Here is an 18,379-nt window from a genome sequence, read left to right on the forward strand (position 1 = left end):
AAAAATACTCAAATATAGTGCAAAACTAAGAGAAAGAGGGGGGGGGGGGGGGGGGGGGTTCTTGCAAGGTTGAGCGTTGATGCATAGGAAGGCCTGCATAGGAAGGTTGAGCGTTGATGCATAGTAAGGCTGGCATAGGAAGGTTGAGCGTTGATGCATAAGAAGGCCTGCCAAAAACATGTTAGCAATGTTAGACCAGTGTTTGGAGAAAATGATATTCACAAACTTACAGAATTCCTTTGGGCAATGGAAAGTCTACAAGGTTTCTTTTACTTGCTAGAAAAAACATAAGTAAGAAACAAGCTCAAGAGTTATCCAATGTCAAGGTAGATGGCATATACCTTTTGCTTAGCATAGCCTCCTTAAATTTAATCGCCATCTTTAGGAGGTATAGGGACAATTTATTTAGTCTCTCAAGTGAAGAAATGAGTGACTTACATGAACTCTTGGCTGAACTCTTGGCTATGTGTGTTTTGATAAAGTTCCTCTCATTAACTCGCTCGATTTTATCATATCTCGAAAAAGCTTTCTCGGAGTTTGGGATTCCTCTCCATAAGTGTCATGAATATTGTGGGTGCATTGGTTAACCCAAAGGGCATCACCAAGAACTCGTAGTGTCCAAACCGTGTTCGGAATGCAGTTTTGGGTATATCAACAAGTCGAATACGGACTTGGTGATATCCTGACCGCAAGTCTATTTTCGTAAAAATGCGAGCATGAGTGAGTTTGTCAAACAACTCATCTACTGTGGGCAATGGGTATTTGTTCTTAATCGTAACCACATTTAAGCCACGGTAGTCTACGCACATGCGCATATTGCCATCTTTTTTCTTCACTAATAGGATAGGCGAAGCCCATGGTGAAGAACTGGGTTGTACAAACCCTCTGCTAAGGTAGTCAGCAAGCTGACGTTCCACCTCAGCAGCTTCCGAATAACTCATACGGTAGGGTGGTTTACTAACAGGTTTACAGCTTGCAACCACGTCAATGCTATGTTGCACTGATCATGTCGGCGGTAATCCTAATGGCAAATCATTAGGAAAACAATCTTGAAATTCCTTTAATAATTTCTATAATTGACTAGCAACGTTTGCTTGTTTAGAATTAGCCATTGGTGGAACAGATGAGAGAGAAGTATGCGGCATTGAGGAATGTTCAACAAATTCAATATTAGAAAGAAAATGAGACAGTGAGTAACACAAGAAAACCTGATCTATATCAGAAACGAGCTGCATAAGCTCAATGGTACAAATCAGTGGTGATGAAGGTATATCTTTTTCTCCTAGCAATAACACATGTGCACCATGGGATTCAAACATCAAGCTGTTGTGCTCATAGCTACGCTTCAGTGATGGTCCTAGGCTATGCAACCACTCCCTACCAAGAACCACATCTGCCCTTTCCATGTTCATAACCTGAAAATCCAAGCATGTGGAGTACCCTTGTACTTCCAACGGTACAGCTCGACATTGAGTATCCCAGATTTTGGTATCATGTCCATTCATCATTGCTACCTTGTAGCGGTGGGTACTCGGAGTTTGAGGCAATTTGAGTTTTTTCACCAATCCGTAATTGATGAAATTGTGAGTAGCACCGTCATCTACCAAGATGCGCACCTTGTGCCCTTGCAGATATCCGTGCATACGAACTAACTCATGTGGTCCAAAGGTTGTTTGCCACATGGAAGCTGTGAGATAACATTCATGCACCACCTCGGTGTGTGTTACTTCCACTATAGAGAATCGTGAGGAAAACTCAAGAGGTAGCAGTTGCACCATGTGCACTGCTTTCTCCTTGCCTTGAGCACCAGATTTTCCCTTGGGACAATCTTTTTTGCCATGAACTCTTCTTAAAAATTGAAAACATAATTTTTCTTTCTTGTCTTTATCAAAATCCCAGGAGAGAGAGGACCCCTGGACCCCTTGTGTTTTTTAGATGCATCCGAATTGGCAACTATAAATTTTCTTTTATTTTCCCATACTGAGTGCGTGTATTACCATGTGTATTAGTAGGCACGTGACTATTATGTGTTTTCTTTTCATCTGGATCATCATGAATATGTGCTTCCACTATGGCTTCCTCAAGTGTTTTAGGGTCTTGGGTCTTGACATACTTCTTAAGCTCAAGTGTCAGACCTCGTATGAACCCCCATACTTGTTGAAAGGTATCTAAGCCTTCCAACTTGAGGATAACATCCCGATAGTGAGAGATATATTCAAGTAGTGATGGATATTGGCGCATGGAACATGTGTCCCAAGCCGTCCAATTCCGATCTGCCTCATTTTTAGGCAAAAATTCTTTGCTAAACATAGCTTCAAAAGCTGCTCAACTCTGTGGTATGATGTTCTTCTCCTTCAGAGACATTCGCCATTTGTAGGCCTTGCCTTCCAGAGTTAAGCTCATTTGCAGAGCTCTGACTGCGTCCGGAGTACACCGTAAGGCATGAATTCCATCCCACTTGCTGAGAAAGATATTCATTGCATCCTTATTGCGGTCTCGGTCTTCTGGGCCTTAAAAATTGGTGGTTTGGTGTTTTTCAACAATTCATCCACCTCTTCTGCAATGAGAGTATGCAACGTATCAGCATTTGGACCTTGCCCTAGATTAGAAGGGCCTTGCCCTTGTATAGAAACGTGCTCATGCATGTGTGTGTCAGCAGAACTCTTGGACTGCTGTTGCATTAATTGAATTACTAATGTGGGTAGTTTAGTAACATTTTTGTTTAAAGCTTTAAAATTTTCATCCATGACTATCATGCGTGTATGAAGTGCACGAAATTCTTGAATATCGAGCAATTTGTAAGCATCATCACCTGTCGTAGCGTCGCGGGTACTCTTCTTGAGAGGATCCAGCCGCGGGCCATCATTGGCAGGATCAGGCATACTTTGCTCAAAATCGAATGTCATATTGATATCCGAATCCATGGCGACACAGTGCGGTGCAAGGAGTAGTCAAAAAAAATACCTGAGATTGAGAGCACTCGCAAAATGTAATTAGCCTTGCTAACTCCGTCAAAATTGATAGTACCCCGGTGGAAATTGATTCGAATTGTCCGTCGTATATGAAATTCCACAAGTTCTTGATAGTTGAATCAATTAGACTTGAAAGCGTTAATTTTTACCAAATAATTGTACTTGAACTCTTGTCGGAATGGTGTTCTTTAAATCTTTGAGTTTCTGTGTAATGTACAGAGAATTTGGCTCGAAGTTTGTGTCGGCCTCGTCGATGCTATGCCGCATCTCTCCGGCCTTGCCGAATCCACACGTGGAGGAAGGGGCTAGGGTACCCCACTATGGGTACCGCCCCTTATTGTTAAAATTTGGGTGTGGCCACTAACCCCCAAGGGGGTTGGGCACCCGTAAGTGGGAGAAAAACGTCACACAGTCAGCTATGGCCGCTCACGAGTAGGAAAAAACACCATGGCTGCCTCTGTGTTGAGGTAGGGGCTCCGGCCCAGTGATGTAAAACACTCCCCCGCCCTACGCGCAGCTGTAGAGCCCGTGAGTGGCGTGTTTGATGCAGGTCCACGTCAGCGGCTCCTCCTTGCAAGGGGGGTTGCCCACAGCCTGCTTGCCTTGTTGTCCTCCTCAGAGGAGGGGTGTTCCATGCCCTCTTGACCCCGACATGCAAAAAAGCATGCACAATTGTGTGGCTCCCTTCCTCCACAGTTGTGCCCTTCCCAAAAAAGGAACCTTGCTCTTGATACCAATGTTAGACAAGGGGAACTAGAACTTAGGAGTCCACCACCCAACCACCCACTATATAGCATAGCCCCTGGCCCTTTGACCTAGTTGGACTCCCTTTCCACACTGCTTAGCCCGGCCCTGTCCTTGTCTAGTCCGGCCTTGTCGGTGTCCTGACATTAAGACATGAAGGAGCTTAAGTTGCTACACAAAATGGTTCAGGAGGTCTCCGTCCATTGCAAGGGTCATCCCACCGAAGATGCTTCCTAGGAGGACTAGGAATGTCTTATTTCTCATCTTCCCCACCTTTATAATGTGTTTTCTCCTTTTGGGATCCTATTTATCTTCCCTAGCCGATGTAATCTATGAATACAAGCTCCGTCTTGTTATCTTTTGTGTCACTCAAGTAATGCAACATTTTGTAATACGAATTTTATTGGGAAATAATAGCAAGATTAGTATTATCCTTTACTTGAGTTTCTGTAAGGAATTGCAAAATAAATATATATATAAATTTAGCTACATTTATATTTCTCTCAAGGACTTCTATAAAATACCAGACATAGGAAACTAAGAACGAATTTAATTGTATTTGTTAAGAGAAATTAGAGAAGGAATGACTCAAGAAAAGAACCAAGATCTTAATATACCATGAACTTGTCAATAAGTCCATCCATCAAATGATCACAAAAGAAACTATCACAAGCAGGGTACTTATTAGGCCTTTCATCCATAGGAAGAATTTGTTGTGAAATTGTTGCACTAATCTCTCTAGTATGAGGTGAGAAGTTAAAGGGCCCTCTAAGAGGTAAACCAAAGTGAGGGTAAAGATATATCTTTCAATGAGGAATGTATTATGCAAGCAAAAAGACTCTTTTGATGTATTGATCTCATCACATAGTAATATTGAGGACCCAGACCTATAGCTTCAATAACCATAGCCAAGTGAACATTATTGCGAAAGTGCTCCCGACTCCAAAGTGTCACTCTTGGTATGCCTTGAAACGTCCATTGTTTTCTTTGTGCTACTGAAGAATCCAAGTGAGGGAAGAGGACGCACTCATATTTCTCCACAAAATATCTCCTTACAAATTTACTTGCTTGTTGAAGATGAGGAATGGCCATAGATAAATCCATCTCTTGCTACCTATCCATAAAGTAAGAAAATGAGCAAAGAGACATCGTAAAGGATTTAAAGAGATAATCCTAATAAGCCCTTGCTAGGAAGATGAAAATAAGAGAGAAAGATGGATGTAAGAATACTATAAGCAAGAAGGAGAAATAGCACCTTATAAAGACGAGTCACCTAGTGAAGAATTCATTAGTGTAATATAAAATTTAAAGGTGTAATTTGCAGATGAAGATTTACCACCTTCCTTAGTTGTTTTAACCTGAGGACAACTCTTTATTTTTGTTGGGAGTTTGTAAGGGCCTCCTCCTAGCCCTCACACATGGCCAACACATCTAAGCCACCGACTCTAAAGAAGAAAAAGAAAAATAAAAAGATAATAATATTGATAATAGAAGTCTTCAAATAAATTCAGGCTAAATCCAACCTCCAAAGTTTACACACAAGTCACTTTCGGCTTATACCAAAAGAGGGCATAGGACTAACTAATGCATGAGAAATTAGATTTTCATCTCAAGAAAAATATATATTTAAAAAAAGTGAAGATAAAGGAGAATAAAAAGGTAAGGATAAAGGAAAAGAGAACATAAGGATAAGGTGAGTAAGTAGCTTGTTGAAGAAGTTTTGAAAAGCAAGATAAGTAGAAAGAATTTATCGATGAACAATATAAGCTATAGAGATAAGTAAAGTCACTTATCTAAAATGTGCATAAAAAGAGGGTGTGTCTTCTCATTTTACACTCCTCTCCTTAATTTCTCAAGGTGCAAACTTGAGAGTAAACTTGAGAAATCCATAGCCAAGCTTCTTTCACACACACCTCGTACACACACACACACCTCTCCAAGAGACGTCCCATGTCAGCAGCATTTGGTTCAGTAGCATCCAGCTCCACTTCCTGTTGAGGAACTTTACATCAGACATTGTTTTTTTTCTCCTTAACATCCTTGTCCTCGTAGTCACTATTTCCTTCACTTTCCCCCATGGTATCATAGTGTCGTCCCTTCTCAGTCTCTTTCCCTTCCACACTACCATACTTTAGATCATGGAGAACATCCCCTATCTCTTTAGTAACCTCATCCTCCACCCATATACGACTTCTAGCAGACTTTGTGGCACCCTGTCCATCCTTGACCTCCTCTCCATTTCTTCCACTGGGCCCAGTCCGCTGCAACATCCTCCTCCTCTGCAAAAACAACAAAAGACATCATGTACTTACAAACAACCTCACATTCAATTCAAGTAAGCATATGATTTGTAGATTACGCACATACTTACTCTTCATAAATGATGCCCAGTGACCCAATACTATGCCACCTCGGGGATCACCATAGTACAACCAGGTTTGGCACAATGATCCCTCGTTTTTAGAAAAGCACTGAAGCAAAGGGGTGGATATTGATGTCAGTACTCAAGCATAAAGGTTCCAACAACCTCTGCGGACTCCAATAGCTCACCACATGCAACACACACGCCAAACACATGGATCATACCCACCACATCAACAACCTGGGACCTAGGATATAACATGAATATCTTCCCAAGCTCAACATCAACAATCATCTGCTTCACAAAGAGGATATGGTCTTGTGCTTCCTTCCATGTTGCCTCCAACATATCGTACTTAGCCTATTGCCAAACAACACAAAAGGGGAAACCATATTAGTACTAAAAGCTACTAGATTTGTACCAAAAGCTACTAGTTAGTACCAAAAGTAGTCCTCAAGAAACTTACTAACAGGTAGTACCAAAAATAGAACCAAATCAGAACCATGAGCTACCAACTAGTAGTTGAAACATAAGCAGGGAAAACAAAACCCTAACAGCCACCTGAACAACGTTGTCAAAAGCTACCATAACTACCTAAAACTACCAATACCACCAAAACACCATTGATGTAAAGAACCACAAACACCAAAGAGGGAATCAAAATTCTACCAAAATCTTTCAATAAATACCAAAAGCTAGCAGGCAGTCCTCAAGGCATCTACCAAATAGTACCAAAAAACTATCAAAATTACCAAGTCATCAATGATAGAAGACACTAAAAATTGAACCAATTGAGAACCATGAGCTACCAATTAGTACCAAAAGCTTCTAGTTAGTGCCAAAAGCATTATAAATACACCCAGATAAAAATAAACTATTCAAACATAACCAAAACAACCTTGTTAGATCCACGCCATAAACTACCAAAGCGTAACCAAAAACCACAAAAAGTGTACAGTAAGGGTTTAGTGGTACTAGAAGCACATTTAAAACTACCAAAACTCTCAAAACAAAATTACATGATAGAAGATACAAAAATAAGAAAATAGAGCCTGAAATACCTAAACAATACCAGTATGAACAGCCTCGGGGATTCACCATGGAAAACTTACCGCACCACGTAAGTGCAGAAAAGGGTGTTTTTTTTACAGGTTACATAAGCGTATAAGTTAGGAGCATGCTCCCAATATTTTATCTCCCAATCTTAAAAATAAAGAAGGGCGGTATCATATTGGGGGGGGGGGTGACTTGACCCGGGTTGATTTGGTCACCAGTGCGCACTAGAACTCGGATGAATTTTGGAAAATTTTATAAAAGCTCACACATCAAATTTTGCATCAAGCCATCATAGACAAGGGCTGATTTTGAGCAGGTCAAAGGTCGATTTACACCAGCTTTGGATGAGTCAAAATTGGACGAGTAGCCAAAGAGCAGGCTGATCGGGCACATAGTTTGAAAGTCAAAATAAGACACTGTGAGGTCCCCACCCCGCCGTATCAAACGGCAGATCTGATGATGAACCTGGTGGCCACTAGATCTATAACGAAAGCAAACAAAGTGGTTCAGGGTTCAACTAGCGGATGATCTCTCATCACAAAGTGAGTCAAGTTTGAGCCTACTAGCAATGAGATCTAGCTCCACCTCGCAGGGGAAGCATACTTAAACTATCTAGCGATCCTAAGACCCACCTTCCAAGAGGAGAGAAACCTCGAGTGCCTTTTTCCCCAAGTTTCAGAGGCACGTACACTTTAGACTTTGTCGCTCTAGGGGCAATGAGTATTACTAGTATTGATTTAAACACTATGGGGACAGAGAGTTCCCGACCAATCGGGACCACCCTTCTCATAGGCATTGGCAACTTGAGCCAAGCCCCCACTTTCCACCCCCACCCCCACACTTCCTTGTGTGTCCTAATTACTACCACAATGGTTGTTCAACATAAACATTCCTTGATTAGATTCTGAATCACAATGTTTGTTAAGACAGCCCTTCAATCAGTATTGCAAGCGGCACCAAGACAGAGTTCTAGTAAAAATTCTACTCAAACTTATTCATTAAAATTCCAATGTTCTGGAGGTACAACATCCCCCCTCCAGCGAGAGTTTACTCCTCCCGTTGTCGCTTAGCTGCCCATACAACTAGGTATGTCCACCACATAGAAAGCAAGACGTGGGTTCCCACCGCATAGAAAGCAAGTCGTGGGTATCCACCGCTTAACCAGTAGTCGTGGATTCAAGAGCCCTTAACCAGGAACTCTGCCCCCTGTGATCAGGAGGGGGTTCAGGACTAATTCAACATTGGAAATAGAATGAACATGCTGAGCGATATTTTCTCTAACGGACATTCTTTCCTATTGCAAACAGTTAGTCAGATTTCTCCACACATGTTTGGGGATATGTTCTTTCCTAGCTAAACGTGTGCAATGTTAAATTAAACGACTTGAATAAAATTGTGACCTACATCTTCCATTTCTTCGGCAATGGCTCGTGAGATGGCCGGTGCTTGTTCGTCCATGGGAGCTTTTCCTTTCCCATTCACGTTGCTCGTTCCCGCCTCACGGTCGTGGGCACCACCGAAGCGAGTTCTCTTAACCGGGGCCATTTTATACTCACTACTTTAAATGATAAACTTGAAGAAAAGAGCTAAGGTCCAAGAGCATCATAACAATCCAAATGGCAGATTAGAATCATTGAACAATCTTCCTTATGCAAGAGGGTTAGATTTTTCCTTCGAGACCTAGTAATTTTTATGGGTAATACTTTACTTGTCCTATGGGAACCTGCTCTAAAGTTAATCACTTGGCTTAGATGATTAAGAATTTCATAATTTTACTAATTAAATTACAAGAGAGATGAATTAAGCAAGCTCAATCACTTTCCTAATGCAATTAGAAAGATGCAGAATTTATCGCATGCATATGTGAGAGAAAATTCTCTTCTTAATGGCTTAATGATGGATTAACTTTGCCTTAATCACATCTTCATGTATGAAAATTGAATCTAACTTAGTTACACCAATATTATGTGGCAAAAGAATGAATTTCATCAAATCTACATCATTACCGGCTCGACCATTAATTACTATGATGTCTAGAGAGAGAAATCTCTTCTAATCATGTATTAATCATTGATTAAGAGTGATGAATGGCTGCATAAATTAGCTAATTGGATGATGATTATGTAATGGAGTATAGCTATGGGAAATTAGAGAGCAACTATTGGGAATTATAGCTAGGATTAATCATAGTAGACGAGGAATTTGGAGAATAATGAAGAGAATTAAGAAGAGCAAGAATTAAACCATGATTACTGTGATAAGGGGTTGAGAATCCTCTTGATTTTCTGATCCAATGAGTTCTCAAGACGAGAATTTTGGCAGCACCTCCCTCCTTGCTTCGCCTTCAAAAATTGTGTGTGTGTCGGCAGCACCTCCACAAGGTGTGTGTGTGTGTGTAAATGTGTGTGTGTGTGTGTGTGTGTGTATTGAGTGTGTGTGAGCATGTGTGTGTGTACTGAGTGTGTGTGAGCATGTGTGTGTGTTAGAAAACCTTTAAATAGGCTCCTCAAGGCTGAAAATCGATCTGGGTTGCTATAAGCATCTGAGTGAGCACTCAGTTAATGCATTGGCAAGTCTAGTTGCCTACCCACCAAGTGTCCAGTTGGTGAGTTTAACTGGCTCTCACACCCACTCTCTAGCTTGGAAACTTCCCTACAACTCTCACAAGGCAAGAGGGTGCCCCCTAGCTGCTAAAGCTGGCTCAGAGTGTCCTGGAACCTGCTCCCACACAGCCTCGAGCCCCCGGTGCCTCCCTAGACAATTTTGGGAAAATTTGGTTTTAGGCTAAAACGGGTCATACGAGTCGGAATTTGATGCCGAAAATTGCTATACCGAGCTCTAACTAAGGTGTACTGGCTCGAGTACCTGCCATATTTAGCAGCCCCTCGGGGTCCGAAAATGCATTTTTCCAAATTTGGGGTACAGGTGCAGTTTTTCGAGACGGTCAAAACTGAATGGATCGGGTGACCAAAAACTTACTATTTTTGGAATTTTTTTACAAAAATTATTTTAATTCACATTTCGAAGCTTTAAAACATTCGAAACATCATGGCACTGACAGAATTTGGAAAACTGCTAAAACTACTAACTTTTTCCATTATGATCTTTTCATGGTACAATGGTGCTCTTTTAGCTCGGGGTCGGAGACCTTACATCCTCCCCAATGTGAAGAATTTGAGATGTCCTTATCTCAAGAATACATCTGGATAAATTTTATGCTAACTACTTAGGTACATATATCCTCTGTCTAAAGTAAAGATATCCTTTGATAATAGAATAGTCTTTAGCTTTATGTGTCTTATTCTGCTAAACTTTGATGAGATCCTCGTGCTTGAATTATTACTCACTAGGATTAGTAGTTGCAGCATACAAAGCTGCTCTCTCATCAGCTTCGTCACCCATAGTTGGTTGTCTCACTGCGACATTAACGAAAGCTCCACTTCCTTGTCCTATGTTTCCTCTTCCTCGACCTCCTCTTCCGTTTGGTTGACCTCGCCCGTTGACGTTCAGAGGCACATTATTAGCACCGGATGTTTGGGAAATCCTTTTTGGACATCAGCTTTTGTAATGTCCATACTCCTGGCACTCAAAGCATCTTATATTGGGAAACTCGGTAGCTGTAGTAGTAGCTACTACCGGACGATGGTCGTATACAGGGTTGATTGGCCTGTTACTCCAGTTACCTGTCCTGGCCCTCTTTGACAAATAATATTGACTATCTTGGGTAACCCTCTGAATCTCTTTAGCTAACGGCTTGGCCCTTAACAAGGCATCCTGTAGTGTTGTCAGCCTGAGAGCTTCTAGTCGGTTGTTCAAGGGGTCGATGAGTCCTTGGCAGAACCGTGCTACCTGTTGTTCCAACGTCATCTTAGGAGCATATCTTTGAAGAGTGACAAACTTTGCATAATATTCTTTGACAGATGAAGTCAGCTGCCGAAGTGAAAAGAACTCATTCATCTTCAAGGTTTTATAGGCAGGTGGTAAATAACGTCCCATTATTGCAGCTTTGATGTCTTCCCAGGATTGGGAAGATCCCTTAATATCCAAATCCCTGCAATGTTGCTTCCACCATATCTTGGCATCGCCAGACAAGCGGAACATCGCAAGCATGGTCTGATTCACGGGTTGGGTTCGTGCAGCTTCGAAGTAATCGTCCATTGCTTCCATCCACACTTCCGCATCTCTCTCCACATTTGCCCCCTCGCCTTTAAAGAGTGGAGGCTGGGCTTGTTTAAGGAGGAGCTTCTTCTCTTGCGCTGTCGAGTAGAGAGCAGCATGCGGTGCCTATCCAATGGTATAAAACTCATTACTATAGCACTCTTCTCAAATGAACCTAGGCTTTTCCATACTCAAGAAGAAATTTAACTTTTGGGCTTAACCAGCCTACTTAATCTATACATCTATCACAAAGGATTTAACCATTCCACCATTAGTTTAAATTCCATTGAATACATCCAAAATTTTCCGATAAATAATGGTAAAAACTTTACTCGAGAGCTTTGATCCATATTTATAACTTTATGTGCATCAACAGGCTACCTGCCGCAGCACTAGTCGCACCAACGACTTCTCAAAAAAACATCATGTGGAACCCACTGAATCCCGACAAGCTCAACGAGTAAAAATCTTTAACATCACTCAGGAGACAATCCACTAGACAAATCCAATGTCATTATTCTGGAAAACATCATGCTCAAGCTTTGAGTACGAGCTATCCTAATATCCCTTATTTTTTTAAAAAAAATCAAACATCATCATTTTCCAGTTCATAAAACTATAGCTCTAATACCACGTGTGAGGTCCCCACCCCGCCGTATCAAATGGCGGATCTGTTGGAGAACCTCGTGGCCACTAGATCTATAACGAAAGCAAACAAAGTGGTTCAGGGTTCAACTAGCGGACGATCTCTCATCACAAAGTGAGTCGAGTTCGAGCCTACTAGCAATGAGATCTAGCTCCACCTCGCAGGGGAAGCGTACTTAAACTATCTAGCGATCCTAAGACCCACCTTCCAAGAGGAGAGAAACCTTGAGTGCCTTTTTCCCCATGTTTTAGAGGCACGTACACTTGGGACTTCGCCGCTCTAGGGGCAATGAGTATTACTAGTATCGATTTAAACACTATGGGCACAGAGAGTTCCCAACAAATCCACCCTTCTCATAGGCATTGGCAACCTGAGCCAAGCCCCCACTTTCCACCCCCACACTCACACTTCCTTGTGTGTCCTAATTACTACCACAATGGTTGTTCAACATAAACATTCCTTGATTATATTCCAAATCACAATGTTCGTTAAGACAGCCCTTCAATCAGTATTGCAAGCGGCACCAAGACAGAGTTCTAGTAAAAATTCTACTCAAACTTATTCATTAAAATTCCAACGTTCTGGAGATACAACATCCCCCCTCTAGCGAGAGTTTACTCCTCCCCTTGTCGCCTAGCTGCCCATACAACTAGGTATGTCCACCGCATAGAAATCACGACATGGACATTCCCACCGCATAGAAAGCTAGACGTGGGTTCCCACCGCATAGAAAGCAAGTCGTGGGTATCCACCGCTTAACCAGTAGTCGTGGATTCAAGAGCCCTTAACCAAGAACTCTGTCCCCTGTGATCAGGAGGGGGTTCATGACTAATTCAACATTGGAAATAGAATGAACATGCTGAGCTAAATTTTCCCTAACAGAAATTCTTTCCTATTGCAAACAGTAGAGTCCATCAATCATTTCTTTCCTACTTTAGACTTTAATATACAAATGAATTCAAATGCCGAGGTTTCCGTCGGATTTCTCCAACATGTTTGGGGATATGTTCTTTCCTAGCTAAACGTATGCAATGTTAAATTAAACGACTTGCATAAAATTGTGACCTACCTCTTCCATTTCTTCGTCAATGGCTCGTGAGATGGCCGGTGCTTGTTCGTCCATGGGAGCTTTTCCTTTCCCATTCACGTTGCTCGTTCCCGCTTCACGATCGTGGGCACCATCGAAGCGAGTTCTCTTAACCGGGGCCATTTTATACTCACTACTTTAAATGATAAACTTGAAGAAAAGAGCTAAGGTCCGAGAGCATCATAACAATCCAAATGGCAGATTAGAATCATTGAACAATCCTCCTTATGCAAGAGGGTTAGATTTTTCCTTCGAGATCTAGTAATTTTTATGGGTAATACTTTACTTGTCCTATGGGAACCGGCTCTAAAGTTAATCACTTGGCTTAGATGATTAAGAATTTCATAATTTTACTAATTAAATTACAAGAGAGATGAATTAAGCAAGCTCAATCACTTTCCTAATGCAATTAGAAAGATGCAGAATTACCGCATGCATAGGTGAGAGAAAATTCTCTTCTTAATGGCTTAAATATGGATTAACTTTTCCTTAATCACATCTTAATGTATGAGAAAATTGAATCTAACTTAGTTACACCAATATTATGTGGCAAAAGAATGAATTTCATCAAATCTACATCATTACCGGCTTAACCATTAATTACTATGCTGCCTAGAGAGAGAAATCTCTTCTAATCATGTATTAATCATTGATTAAGAGTGATGAATGGCTGCATAAATTAGCTAATTGGATGATGATTATGTAATGGAGTATAGCTATGAGAAATTAGAGAGCAGCTATTGGGAATTATAGCTAGGATTAATCATAGTAGACGAGGAATTTGGATAATCATGAAGAGAATTAAGAAGAGCAAGAATTAAACCATGATTACCGTGATTAGGGGCTGAGAATCCTCTTGATTTTCTGATCCAATGAGGTCTCAAGACGAGAATTTCGACAGCACCTCCCTCCTTGCTTCCCCTTCAAAAACTGTATGTGTGTCGACGGAAGCACCTCCACAAGGTGTGTGTGTAAATGTGTGTGTGTGTGTGTGTGTGTGTGTGTGTGTGTGTGTGTGTGTGTGTGTGTGTGTGTGTGTGTGTGTGTGTGTGTGTGTGTGTGTGTGTGTGTGTGTACTGAGTGTGTGTGAGCATGTGTGTGTGTGTGTGTGAGCACACCTTTAAATAGGCTCCTTAAGGCTGAAAATCGATCTGGGTTGCTATAAGCATCTGAGTGAGCACTCAGTTAATGCATTGGCAAGTCTAGTTGCCTACCCACCAAGTGTCCAGTTGGTCAGTTTAACTGGCTCTCACACCCACTCTCTAGCTTGGAAACTTCCCTACACCTCCCACAAGGCAAGAGGGTGTCCCCTAGCTGCTAAAGCTGGCTTAGAGTGGCCTGGAACCTACTCCCACACAGCCTCGAGCCCCCGGTGCCTCTCCGGACAATTATGGGAAAATTTGGTTTTAGGCTAAAACGGGTCATACGAGTCGGAATTTGATGACGAAAATTGCTATACCGAGCTCTAACTAAGGCGTACTGGCCCGAGTACCTGCCATATTTAGCAGCCCCTCGGGGTCTGAAAATGCATTTTTTTCAAATTTGGGGTACGGGTGCAGTTTTTCGAGACGGTCAAAACTGGATGGGTCGGGTGACCAAAGACTTACTATTTTTGGAAATTTTTTCACAGAAATTATTTTAATTCACATTTCGAAGCTTAAAACCATTCTAAACATCATGGCACTGACAGAATTTGGAAAATTGCTAAAAATACTAACTTTTTCCATTATGGTCTTTTCATGGTACAATGGTGCTCTTTTCGCTCGGGGTTAGAGACCTTACAGACACATTGAGGGTACATCTAGCTCTCAACAAAAGTGGTTCCTTAGTACGTTGCCAGTCACTATGCTACACATTCTTTGACTAGTTTTACTCAGTTAGATAATGTGAGGCATACATTTTACATGTAAGATAGGGGTATGATGATTTTTCACATTGATTGTCATATAAGCGTAGAAAGGGGGGTCATATTTCCTAATATGAGTCATATATAGGGTTTTTATCAAAGTTGTCCGCTCGCAGGTGGCGTCTTGTTTTGTATATAGAGTGAACCCTCGAGATGAGCAGAAACTACCAAAATAGCATAGATAAAATCTCAAAAAATCTACCTGAAGCTACCAATCTACCTAAAATATGTAACTACCATACAGAAGCAAGAGGACTAGACACTGACAAAACTACCAAAGGAGGATTTACAGATATCAAAAAATACCAAGAGCTTTCACGAATACGACAAACTACCAAAGGATTTCAAAACTGTCAGACTTGCCAGAATCTACCAATACTGAAAAAATTAATTGAAGTACCCAAAATTGTCATAAACCACCAAATGTATTAGAAATACCAAGGCAGTAGAAAATATAAGTTATTAGAAAGTTGCTAAAAATACCAAAACCACTTTCTCAAGGCAGGGATGTCAAGAATTACTTGTTGGAGATCAACTTCCTTCTCAAGCTTCTTCATGTCCTCATTGTCTCCAATTTGGTGAAGCATGTGTTGATTGGCTCCCAAATCAGCCTCCACCTCTTTAATATCCTCATCATTGCAAGGGTTTTCATGCGTTACTTTTGCAAGATGTAATTCATAGTACTCTACGTCATCTTTTATCGGCTTTGCAACAGCATTGGAACCCTCCACTCTCAACAAAGTATCCTTGTTCGGCTATAGAGATGATTTCAACTCTTTCAACTTATCGAATGCAACAACACATGTCGGAGGCACTCTCTCAACAATACTTTCTAGGTCTATAACATAGTCAGGTGTCTCTACATGATGTTGTGGGGGGTCTACCTCTGTACAAAGATTACTACCACTTTGTGTAAGACGAGATTTCTTAATAGATGATAGGTGGCCTCCATGGGAGGCATCATTTTCCCTTTGCCAAGTTTTGACCTTCTGCTCCAACCCTCTCGAGCAGTTGGCACACATACTGAGTACATTCTCTCTAAGCCTCGCCCATGAAACCTTATTGATCGCATGCTAATTTGTTGCCGCATGGAAATTAATAAAGCCAGTAGTGTGCAAACTTTGTAGTGATCTCCCCACAAGATGGAGGGGCTTGGTATACCTTATGGAACATGAACCTAAAATCTTCAACCAGTCTCAGCTACACATGATTCAAGTAAACCTTTGCTTTCTTCTAGTAGTGTTGCTTAAAAACAGTCATCCATTGGTCATCAGGGAGGTCTTCTTCTGTAAGATCCTTTGGAAGCGCACCCTCCATGCTCATACCATACTCCTTAGGTAGATCTTTGGTTGTATAGCAAAACTTGATCAGAATAGCGTATTCCTCCATTTTTTTCCTGCAATGTGGAAACACGTTTCAGTAATGCAAAACTCAACACCGAGATTTTAAACTGCTCTTTAGCACATGGATGACCTTGCCAATGCAAAAGTTAAACATGTGCAGTACGAAGATTGTAAAGTACCAAGTTTGGTACTGTAAATTTGTAAAATACCTCAATTTATATGTTAATCTTCATTGTCCTACTGAGATTTAAATTTTTGTTCAGATCATAGCACATATGCTTGCATGCATGCAATGCAAAAACAAAAGTAGAGCACTCTAGATATCATACATACACTTGCATGCATGCAATTTAACAAGAAAAAAGATTAGTCTCAAATCCTCAAAATCTTCAAATGACAATTGCTACCTTTCATGAAAGAAAAACAAATTCAGTGACACAAAACAACCATGTACACGTGTGAAGGATGAAAACCAACCTCTGAAATTGGAAGATGATTGAGTCCCATCCTCATTAAAAAGCCCTCCAGACTTAGCTGATTTCTCCATTGTGAAGTCCCCCTTGCTAGCTCTCGTGTTTGGGGTGTTGATGCTCTGAGGAGATTTTGTACTTGTGAGGGGGGACCTTGAATCCATGGTCCTAGGATTCTTTCCCTTGTCTATTGAAGCCTTGGGAGAAGATTTCCTTGCAGGCATTCTCATAGTTTGGTGGTGCACAGACGGAGACCTCACTAGCTGCACAATAGAATGAAGAAGGTGTTGCCCATGAGAGAGCTTCAAAGGCTTTTCTCAAAAAGGCTTGACAAAGGTGGTGTATGAGAGAGGTGTAGAGATGTTGCAAGGTGCAGGGCACAGTGACTGAAGCAAAACAGAGAGTGGCAAAGTGTGAGAGGGCGAGAGAGAGGGGGGGAGAGCTGGGCTTCACTGTGTAGCTACAAGGCAGAGAGAGAGAGAGAGAGAGAGAGAGAGAGAGAGAGAGAGAGAGAGAGAGAGAGAGAGAGAGAGAGAGAGGGCGTCAAAGCATCAAACCATAACCCCCCCTTGGTCTCGCCCTCAACCCCCACCTCTTCTCAGGAGTGTCCAATTTCAAAAGCTAAAAAGGTCTTTTTTTTTAAATTATATATATATGGCCCCTCCCAAATTCCAATAAAAAGGTCCTCTCTTTTTACACACATGAATTACCAAGCCTATGTTGTGTCAATAAAAATCCTTTTTGTACCACCAAACCATGCTTTCAGCCCTCTCCTAGCCCTCAAGATTTCCATACATTGAATCTTGTTTATCTCATTCTTTTCTCTCAATGCAGGGTATATGCATGCTAAGGTAAGGTGGTACACTAGCTACTTGATTTTTGGGGGCTAGCCACTTCATGTTACTACCCAAGTTTGTAAGTGGTGGAGGTCACTTGTAGTACCGAATTTGAGAACATGGGGGCTTTTTTTTTCAATATATACATATTAGTGTCTTTTTTTTAAAAGTGAGTTTGAGTGGCTTGGGCCCCTTTGTAATAGCCGCGAGCGGTGGAATTATGACACGGGGAGTTGGGGGCATGGAACTATTGTCGTGTGCCAAACGGGCTCAGTCCTCTCCACAGCACGTCAAGGAGCAGGTGGGGAAAGAAATGAAGGCACACATGCACACGTCTCAGGTACAAGAAGCCAAGCAGAAGGAAAGCAAGCCGGTGAGGAAGACACCACCCAGGCACGTCGTGCATGCTTCTCCAAACAAAAGAGTTGCATCCTCTACTTTTGAGGGGGAGGACCATGACACACGCAGGGTGAAGAAGAGAATGCCAAATCCTACTCATGCAACATCTGCTGTAGAGGAGAGGCAAGCTCGTTGTCCCTAATCAGACCAAAACGTTGGAACCCTCGCTTCTCCTGCACCGATGTCTACATGGCAGCCTCCTCATGTCAACTTTGAGAGGAAGAGCCAGTTTTGCATGACAAAAGCAGAGGCCCATGAGGTGTACAAGCTTAATTGTTTTGGACAGGATCCTAGGCTCCTCAATGAGAAGGATTTTTTAGATGAAGACTGGCTGCAAGTGTTTACTGAGGTGCCAAAGAGAGGCAGCAAAGTCAAATGCAGGTTTGTTAAGAAGGATTTC

The sequence above is a fragment of the Adiantum capillus-veneris genome, chromosome 4 (assembly GCF_014529385.1).
Source record: "Adiantum capillus-veneris isolate H3 chromosome 4, ASM1452938v2, whole genome shotgun sequence".
In the NCBI taxonomy this organism is placed as follows: domain Eukaryota; kingdom Viridiplantae; phylum Streptophyta; class Polypodiopsida; order Polypodiales; family Pteridaceae; genus Adiantum; species Adiantum capillus-veneris.